Here is an 8,480-nt window from a genome sequence, read left to right as displayed (position 1 = left end):
GCTGGATTGTAGTATATATTACATAACATGCATTAAAGATTTCATAGAAATTATCTACCAAATATTGTTTGACCTTGTGAAATAATAGAAAGAATTTTGTTTGTGAGAACTTCAGTTGGAATCTTAACATCACTGTTCCATACTTCATTAGCATACTGCTACAGCTAACAAACCATAATAATATTAATACTACATTCAATTGATATTTATATCCAAGGCTGCCTAAGATCCCGTCATCCTCCACAACTGTTCTGGAGATTTTCATTCAAAGTTTTCATTTGCATTTTCTTAACAAGTTACAATAAAAGTAACAATAAAATGCAATTCATGTTATTTATTCACTGAGCGCAGGTAAGAGTGCTGTGAACAATTTTCATTTAAAATACAAGTACAGATATACTACTTAATTAATACTGAACTGGTACACATATAAATGCAGATTTTCTAAAACATACAAAGAACAAGGTAGAAACGTATTAAACTTAAATGGAAACTAACAATATCTGTCCATTAATTAAATGATGAACAATGGTCAGTTGACAATGGTGGAGATCAAAATTGTAAAAGACAAAGTCAAAATGAAGTCACAGTCCTGGAGACCTCAGCCAACTAGCCACCTGCTCGATTTCATGGGTTTTCTAGATTGGAGTCGGTGCTGACTGTCCAATCTGATAAGAGAACGTTTCCATCCGATGATTTCAACGCTGCTTTATTCCAAGATGACTTTTCCATATGCAGGAGAACATCCTGGCAGTAGAGCAGGGGCACCAAGGGCCACATCCAGATACCAAGAAGAGAAGCAGGAAGAGTTGTGGTCAGCCACACTGCACTTGCATGTCCACCAGTTGTGCAGTGCGACATTTCCAGAAATGTATTCATAGTTCGGTATAATTCATTACAACAAAGAGTAGTGAGTTTGTCACTAGTTGTGGTGATCGGCTCCAGCATTTGCGAGAGTCAACAATCAATGAGTGTTCAGACAAAAGTACCATTGGTGCCAGGAGAAAAAGGAAAGTGGATGTTTTGGACCATACAAATAGCAGGAAGGCTTTGTCTGTTTCAGGTCCTCAGTCTATCATAGTATGACAGAATGAAAAAAGTAAGAAGGTGGGCCAAGACTGTGGAAGATCTAAACACCCCTGGAAAAGATTCATACAACCACCAGTTCTGAGAGACAGTAAATGAAAAAATGAGAAATGACCAGAAGAATTATAGTCAGAGAATGTGGAAGAGGTCAAAACCAGAAGATAATACAGTCAAGCATCAAAGCCAAAAAGAGAATGATAAAGGAAAGGCAAAGAACACGGGCAGAAATTCAGTCACCAAGAAGGGCAAAAATAAAGTTCTTTAGCACAGTGAAACAGGGTTTATCTGTCAAAATCAGATCCTAAGGGATCTCTAAAGGATGATCTATAAGCTGTCACTCCAATGACATCACCAACGAGCTGCTGCAGAGCATTCTGGGAACCCTTGCCAGAGAGACAGCAAAACACAGCATTCCTCTTAAGGAATCAATATGACAGTGTGGTAAACACAGACAAAATATGAACAGATACACCATTTGTGACCAAATGTTCAGAATCTTTGATTGTCAAAACCCCTATGGATTGTCTGGAATGCATTCCGAGGGGCATAAATAATTAATGACAGGGTAAGTTAGCAAGTTAATTAGCTGTCAAAATGAGCAAAAATTTCAAAACTATGCAGAAAAGTCCTGAGGAAGTCATGCAGTCTATCATCACATGCGATTCATAGTCAAGTAATCTGACATCCTCACGGTCCAGGAACTGCAGTTGTTAAGTGTGACATGCTCTCCAACTCAAAGTCACGGAGTGTGAAGCCAGTCTTACAAATAATATTGTAAGGAGAAGAGGAAGTTGAGAATAATTATTAGACAGAATACAATATTTTTTTTTCCTAAATGAGTTCCATTACTAGATAACACACTTGCAACATTTCACTAAAGATAGAGTAAATCAAGGATTGAAACAGCCTGAAAAAGTCTCAGGTGATGCAATATCCACTTTTTGCTCTTCTTACCACTATAAGATATCTTTTCAATGTAAGGCTTTTCAATCAGAGAAATCATTGTATTGTAGCTGGTATGGCTTGTTTTTGTAAACCAGCCAGTGCCCTGAAGTGTAAAAAATATTCTACGCATTAATGATTTATGAGTTGTGTGACACCCGGTGTAGTGGGAATTAGGATCACTAGCCTACACTCTAGGTGTCTAGTATGTGAGACCGGTCAAAAAGCTTCCTATTAATAAACAAAATTGGCCTCTTCTCTTCACCCTCCCCCTGCATCAAGGCTGCTCCTAATCCTTCCCCAGAGGCGTCAACCTGCAAAATAAAAGGTTTCGCAAAGTCAGGACAATGCAATAGAACATTTTTACAAAATATCTTTTTCAGAGATTGAAAGGCATTTTTACATGACTCTGTCCATTTGACGTTTCGTAGTGCAGATCCTTTAAGCAGGTCGATGAGGGGGTACTGCAATATCAGAAAAATTGGGAATAAATCTTCTGTACCTCAACACCAAACTAAGGAATGACCAGACCTGCTTCTTTGTTCCAGGACGCAGACGATCCTTTATAGTGGCCATTTTGTCGATTTGGGGTCGGATCAAACCGCCCCCTATGGTGTACCCAAGGTATTGCACTTTCTCTTTGGCAATGACTGTCTTTTCAGGGTTAACCTTGAGCCCAGCTGTTTTTAACCTATCAAACACATCCGCCAGGTGTTGTAGATGTTCCTCCCAGGTCTTACTGTACACAACAATGTCATCTATGTATGCTCTAGTGTACATCTCTGCTCCTTGCAGCACTTTGTCCATGAGGTGCTGGAAGTTTGCCGCAGATCCATGCAACCCAAATGGCATAACCCATGAACTGGTACAAACCTCCGGGATCCCTGAAAGTGGTAAGTGGTTTTGCCTCTTCTGTGAGTGGGACCTGCCAATAACCTTTGCAAAGAGCAATTGTTGTTAAATATTTTGCAGGACCTAGCTGCTCCACCAGCTCATCCACTCTAGGCATTGGGTAGGTATCGAAAGCTGAGATGGTGTTAAGCTTACTGTAATCCACACAGAACCTCATGTGTCCATTCTTTTTAGGAACGAGTACCACAGGACTACACCAGTCACTCACTGAAGGCTCGATGATGCCTAAACCTTTCAACTGTTCCAACTTCTCCCTGAAAACCTCTTGTAGGCGTGCAGGAATCCTACAGTATGGTGTTTTCTCACAGGACCTGGGGAGGTAAGGTGAATATCATGATGTATTAGAGGAGTCTTACCAGGCAACGATCCAAACAGACCCTCAGGAATCAACTGTTGTACTTCTACTCTTTTGTCTCTTCTAGATGTTCCAATGATGGTCCTTCTTGGACTTCTCTACATGATGGCAAGTACTGCTCCTCTGATTTCTCTTCCTCCGGAACACTATGAATTAATAGCTGACTGGAAGGGTTAGTATATTCCTGCCATGGCTTCAGAATATTAATATGAAAAGTTTGCCTTAATTTCCTAGGGTGATCAGGCATATCAATCTCATAAGTGACAGGACCTTTTTGAGAAACTACAGTGTATGGACCTTGCCACTTGGCTAAAAGACTGCTCTCTGAGGTAGGCAATAATAACAGTAACTTCTGTCCAACTGTAAGTTTTCGGTCTCTGACTGCCTTGTCATACCACGCTTTCTGCTTGGCTTGTACATTTTCCATGTTTACTTTTACCAATTGAGACAGGTTGGCAAATTTTTCCTGCAACTTAAGAACAAATATTAGCACATTTTGGGATTCAGTTCTGTCTCTATCTCTCTCTAGGGTTTCCGAAAGGGGTCCTCGCACATGACAGTCATACAACAGCTCAAATGGAGAGAATCCTGTGGATGCCTGCGGAACCTCCCGGTATGCGAACAACAGGTATGGTAGCCATTGGTTCCAATCTGATTCAGTCATGCTAACAAATTTCCTCAATATCTGTTTTAAGGTGGCATTTAATCGCTCCACTAGTCCATCCATTTGCGGGTGATAGGGTGTGGTCCTCAACCCCCACTTTCCTAACAAACTATTCACCTGTCTGATCAATTTTGCTGTTAGGTTGGATCACTGGTCAGTTAACATTTCTCTTGGGATCCCCACTCTGGCAAATAGCTGTATTATACGGTGCCCATTTTAGGACATCCTCCTCTCTCAGAGAAAACTCCATCATTCCTACTACCTTCAACAAAATATTCCTCCTCCCTGCGAGGACTCCCCCGTCACCCCTCCTCCCTCCTTCCACCAACGTCCGCTCTCAGTTCTCCGATGTCGGTTCTCCGTCATCCACCCTCCTATCTCCGTCATCCGCCTTCAGCTCTCCGTCAACCCCCACAACACACCCGCCCCCCCGTCACGGCATTTACGTTAATGAAGTGACGTAATACTCCAGCTCCACCTTCTTCACAAGTTCATTTACCGAATAAATGATTCAGTATGCAGTTATTTTACACAATGTTGAAAAATTAATAAGAAAGCTACATATTTTGGCAGTTGCTGCTTTAATTTTCAATGAAATGAAAAAAGCTCTCCAAGAGAAAACAGTTTGCACTACCTAAAAAGGAGAAACCCTCATTTATAAAGGTTTGCTACAGATGACTTAACTGAAAATACATGTTCCTATATGTGTATAATACATATTTATTTATTTGACTTGTGCCTTTATCCTAGCAACTTGCAACATCTGAGGTACAATTCGTTGCATTGCTTTTGTTTTTTGCAGCATAGGTAGGTGAAGTGACTTCCTCAGGTCACACAGTGGTGTCAGTACCAGGATTTGAACTGACAAGCTCCGGGTTTGCTGAAATATTACTGAAGAAAGAAAAAAAACTAAAACGGCCAAATGGGGTTATGCATAAAAACTTCCAACCATCCATTATCCAATCTGCTATATCCTAAATACAGGAGCCAATCCCAGCCAACACAGGGCGCAAGGCAGTAAACAAACCCCGCGCAAGGTGCCACCCACCGCAGGGCACTACACCCACACACCAGGGACAATTTAGAATCGCCAATGCACCTAACTTGTATGTCTTTGGACTGTGCGAGGAAACCGGAGTACCCGGAGGAAACCCACGCAGACACGGGGAGAAAATGCAAACTCCACGCAAGGAAGCGAACCCGGGTCTCCTAACTGGCACCTTTCACTGCGCCACCGTGCCGCCCCCCATTCAAACTTATAAAACAGAAATATATACAGTACCTTTATTTTTACTTCCTTGACTTGTGGAGGGTGTATCCTGTAGCAAAGCCCTAACTTTTTTCATGAAAGCCCCTTTCAGTCAATAAGCCTTAAAAACAGGTGTAAAGATATTGACAACAAGCTATGCAAACCCACCAAGACATGGAGTCGTTTAAATCAAGGCGCTGCGCTACCTTCTTCCAGATCGGCCTTAAGGTGTTCGTATTTTTCCAAAGCAATTCTGGCCTCCATCGGCATCTGTAGCTGAGTCGAAAAACACCATCCCATACTATTAGTTAACGATTAACACGTTTCTATATGTATTGTAAGTATACAATACAACTAATAATATGTTGCGCTTATTTATGTCTTGTACCGAAATTTTCGCGCATTTAACGGCTGAAATCCGACGTGGTTTGTGCCTTTCAGAATGAAAAAAGTTTGCGTTTAACTTTTTAATAAAAGATGAGCTAAGCCTGGGAAATCACCTCGTAAATGCACACGCTTTAATGCAGACGTGTTAATATGTATACTTACACAGTATTAAAAGACACTCAACAACATCATTCACCTTCGTTCCGACGTTTGAGTCGTGCTGTAAATTCTTACTGTAAATATAATTGACAAATGATTCGGTAAATGAACTTGTGAAGAAGGTGGAGCTGGAGTATTACGTCACTTCATTAACGAAAATGCCGTGATGTGCGGGAGGCGGGGGGAGTGTGGGGGTTGACGGAGAGCTGAAGGCGGATGACGGAGATAGGAGGGTGGATGACGGAAAACTGACAACAGAGAACTGAGAGCGGACGGTGGTGGAAGGAGGGAGGAGGGGTGACGGGGGATTCCTCGCAGGGAGGAGGAATATTTTGTCGGAGGTAGTAGGAATGATGGAGTTTTCTCGGAGGGAGGAGGATGTCCTGAAATGGACACTGTAGTATTAAAGCTCTCACGGTGTTACTTGCATTTGTCTTTTTTAAGGGAAATGCTTCTGGGAACCGGGTTGCGTAGTCGCACACTACCAAAAAATATTTATGTCCAGAGCGGCTATATTCGACAGGACCCACAATGTCAACCGCTATCCTGGAAAAAGGCTCTTCCACTACAGGCAAAGGTATTAGTGGAACTTTGTCTCCTCTCTTCACTGGTCCAACTTTCTGACATTCTGCACATGCTTTTATATAATTGCTACATCTTTAGACCATCCCGGCCAATAAAAATGTTGTGCTAGCCTATTGGATGTCTTTACTTGTCCCAAATGACCTGTCCAGGGAATGCTATAGCTAATATGTAGCACTTTCTCTCTCAGACTAGCTGGCAACTCCAGTCTCTGCCCATAATCATCTTGATGATTATGAAATTTCTCTCCAGTCTTAGACTGCAAACCCTTTGTGGCCTTGTCAAAACAGACAAACAGACTGGGGTCATCCTGCTGAGCGGAAGCCACATCACTCGGTAAGTCGCTACTGTTTCCTGTGAGATCCAAAGGCAAATTGAGCTCTCCCTGCTTCTGGGAAACGCCCAAGGGCTTCTCTGACTACGGGCTTTATGGACTGTGCCTCTCTTGTCAGCTTCCCCAAACGGCAGCGCGTCCCAGCCATCCTGGGCATTTTGTTTTTACCTTGCCGCTTGCCTGCAGAGTACCCTGTAAGAGATCTTCGATCTCCGGCATGTCCAACCCTAGTTGAATCGGGTAAGGCATGTTTTCTAATACGCCCATGGGTAACTCATAACCCAAACCTTGAATCTCCAGATTCACCTGGACCAGAGGATAGGTGACTTCTTCACCATGGACACACCTGAATACTACCTGCTGATCCGACTGTACCACTTGGTCGACCAAACAGTCTTTCCTCACCAGAGACTGGGTGCTTCCTGTCTATTAATTCAGGGTACAGTTTACCTGCCATAGGAACCCATAGAATCTTCTCCCTATTCTTAAAAGGCGTCTTCTTTTCAGGTAGGGGGAATGGAACAAAACAAAGTTTTGCCTCCTTACATTTGTTTGGACAAAACTTAATTAGATGGCCTTTCTGTCCACAACCATGAGACAACCAACCTCCCCTATAATCTGGCTTTGTAGGTGGGTTGACTAAACTTGTAGGACCACAAACGATTTCACCCCGAAACATACATGTGGGCTTGGCTGTGGTTCTGGGCCTCTGACTTACTTTATCTTCCTTCCACAGGTTCCTTGGACGATGGGCAGCCAGGAACACCTCAGCCAGCTCTGCTGCTTCTTTGGAAGTTGCACCAAATTCACTTGTCCCTGTAGCTGGGTGAACTGATGCTGCAGACTTTTGAACCGCTGTTCCAACTGTTGGTCCTTGTCCTCCTGCAGAGCGATGAATTGTCACAAAATCGCTTCCACTGTACGAATATCCCCTGTGACTTGGACTTCTTCCCCTGCCTGTGCTGCTCCAGAGGCCACTCCTGTATTGTGGTCTGGAGTGCCAACTCCTTGAGGCTTCTTTAGAGCCATTCTGCCAAAAACTGTTTTCGTCCGTACTCCAAAATCAAAAATACTGTCTCACTTTTACCACACCTGATCGGATCCCACCGCTGCCACCAAAATGTGACACCTTGTATAGTGGGAATTAGGATCACCAGCCTACACTCTAGGTGTCTAGTATGTGAGACTGAGTGTGACCAGGATGATGGTGTAAGACAGGGAGACACGGACACAAAAAGGGTTGGCTTTTTTGATAAATAAAATGAGATTTTTTTTACAGGTGCACTTAAAGAAAACAAAAATAATGTCCTGTGGAATTTATATATCGATAAACAGTCCAGTACCGCAAAGGACACACAAAAACAGTAATCAAATGGAGCCAAAAGAATGACTATATACAGTATTTACAGTGCTGCCTGAAAGTCCCAAATGGAAAAGTAAAATGCATGCAAACTAATGAAAACCATATATACACAAACCAAAATGAAGCTGTCTTCCCCCACAGTGCTCCAAGTCAGGAAGCTGCTCCTTTAAACATTGCATACAGGATTCACCAAAACAAAAATATTCAAAATACAGAAAAAGTGTATATACAAATAAACAGTGCACCAATAACCACAATCCAATAAATACGTCCACCAAAGTTAATCCAGAAATATTTATCCAAATATATATATACGTCGTACAAGAAAAAAATATTTACAATAAGCAAGGCACAAGTTGGGCGGCATGGTGGTGCAGGGGTAGCACTGCTGCCCCGCAGTTAGGAGACCCGGGTTAGCTTCCTGGGTCATCCCTGCGTAGAGTTTGC

Source organism: Polypterus senegalus, chromosome 3, assembly GCF_016835505.1.
Source record: "Polypterus senegalus isolate Bchr_013 chromosome 3, ASM1683550v1, whole genome shotgun sequence".
NCBI classification, from domain to species: Eukaryota; Metazoa; Chordata; class Cladistia; order Polypteriformes; family Polypteridae; genus Polypterus; species Polypterus senegalus.
The sequence above is the reverse complement of the archived record's forward strand: the minus strand, read 5'-3'. Positions refer to the sequence as shown.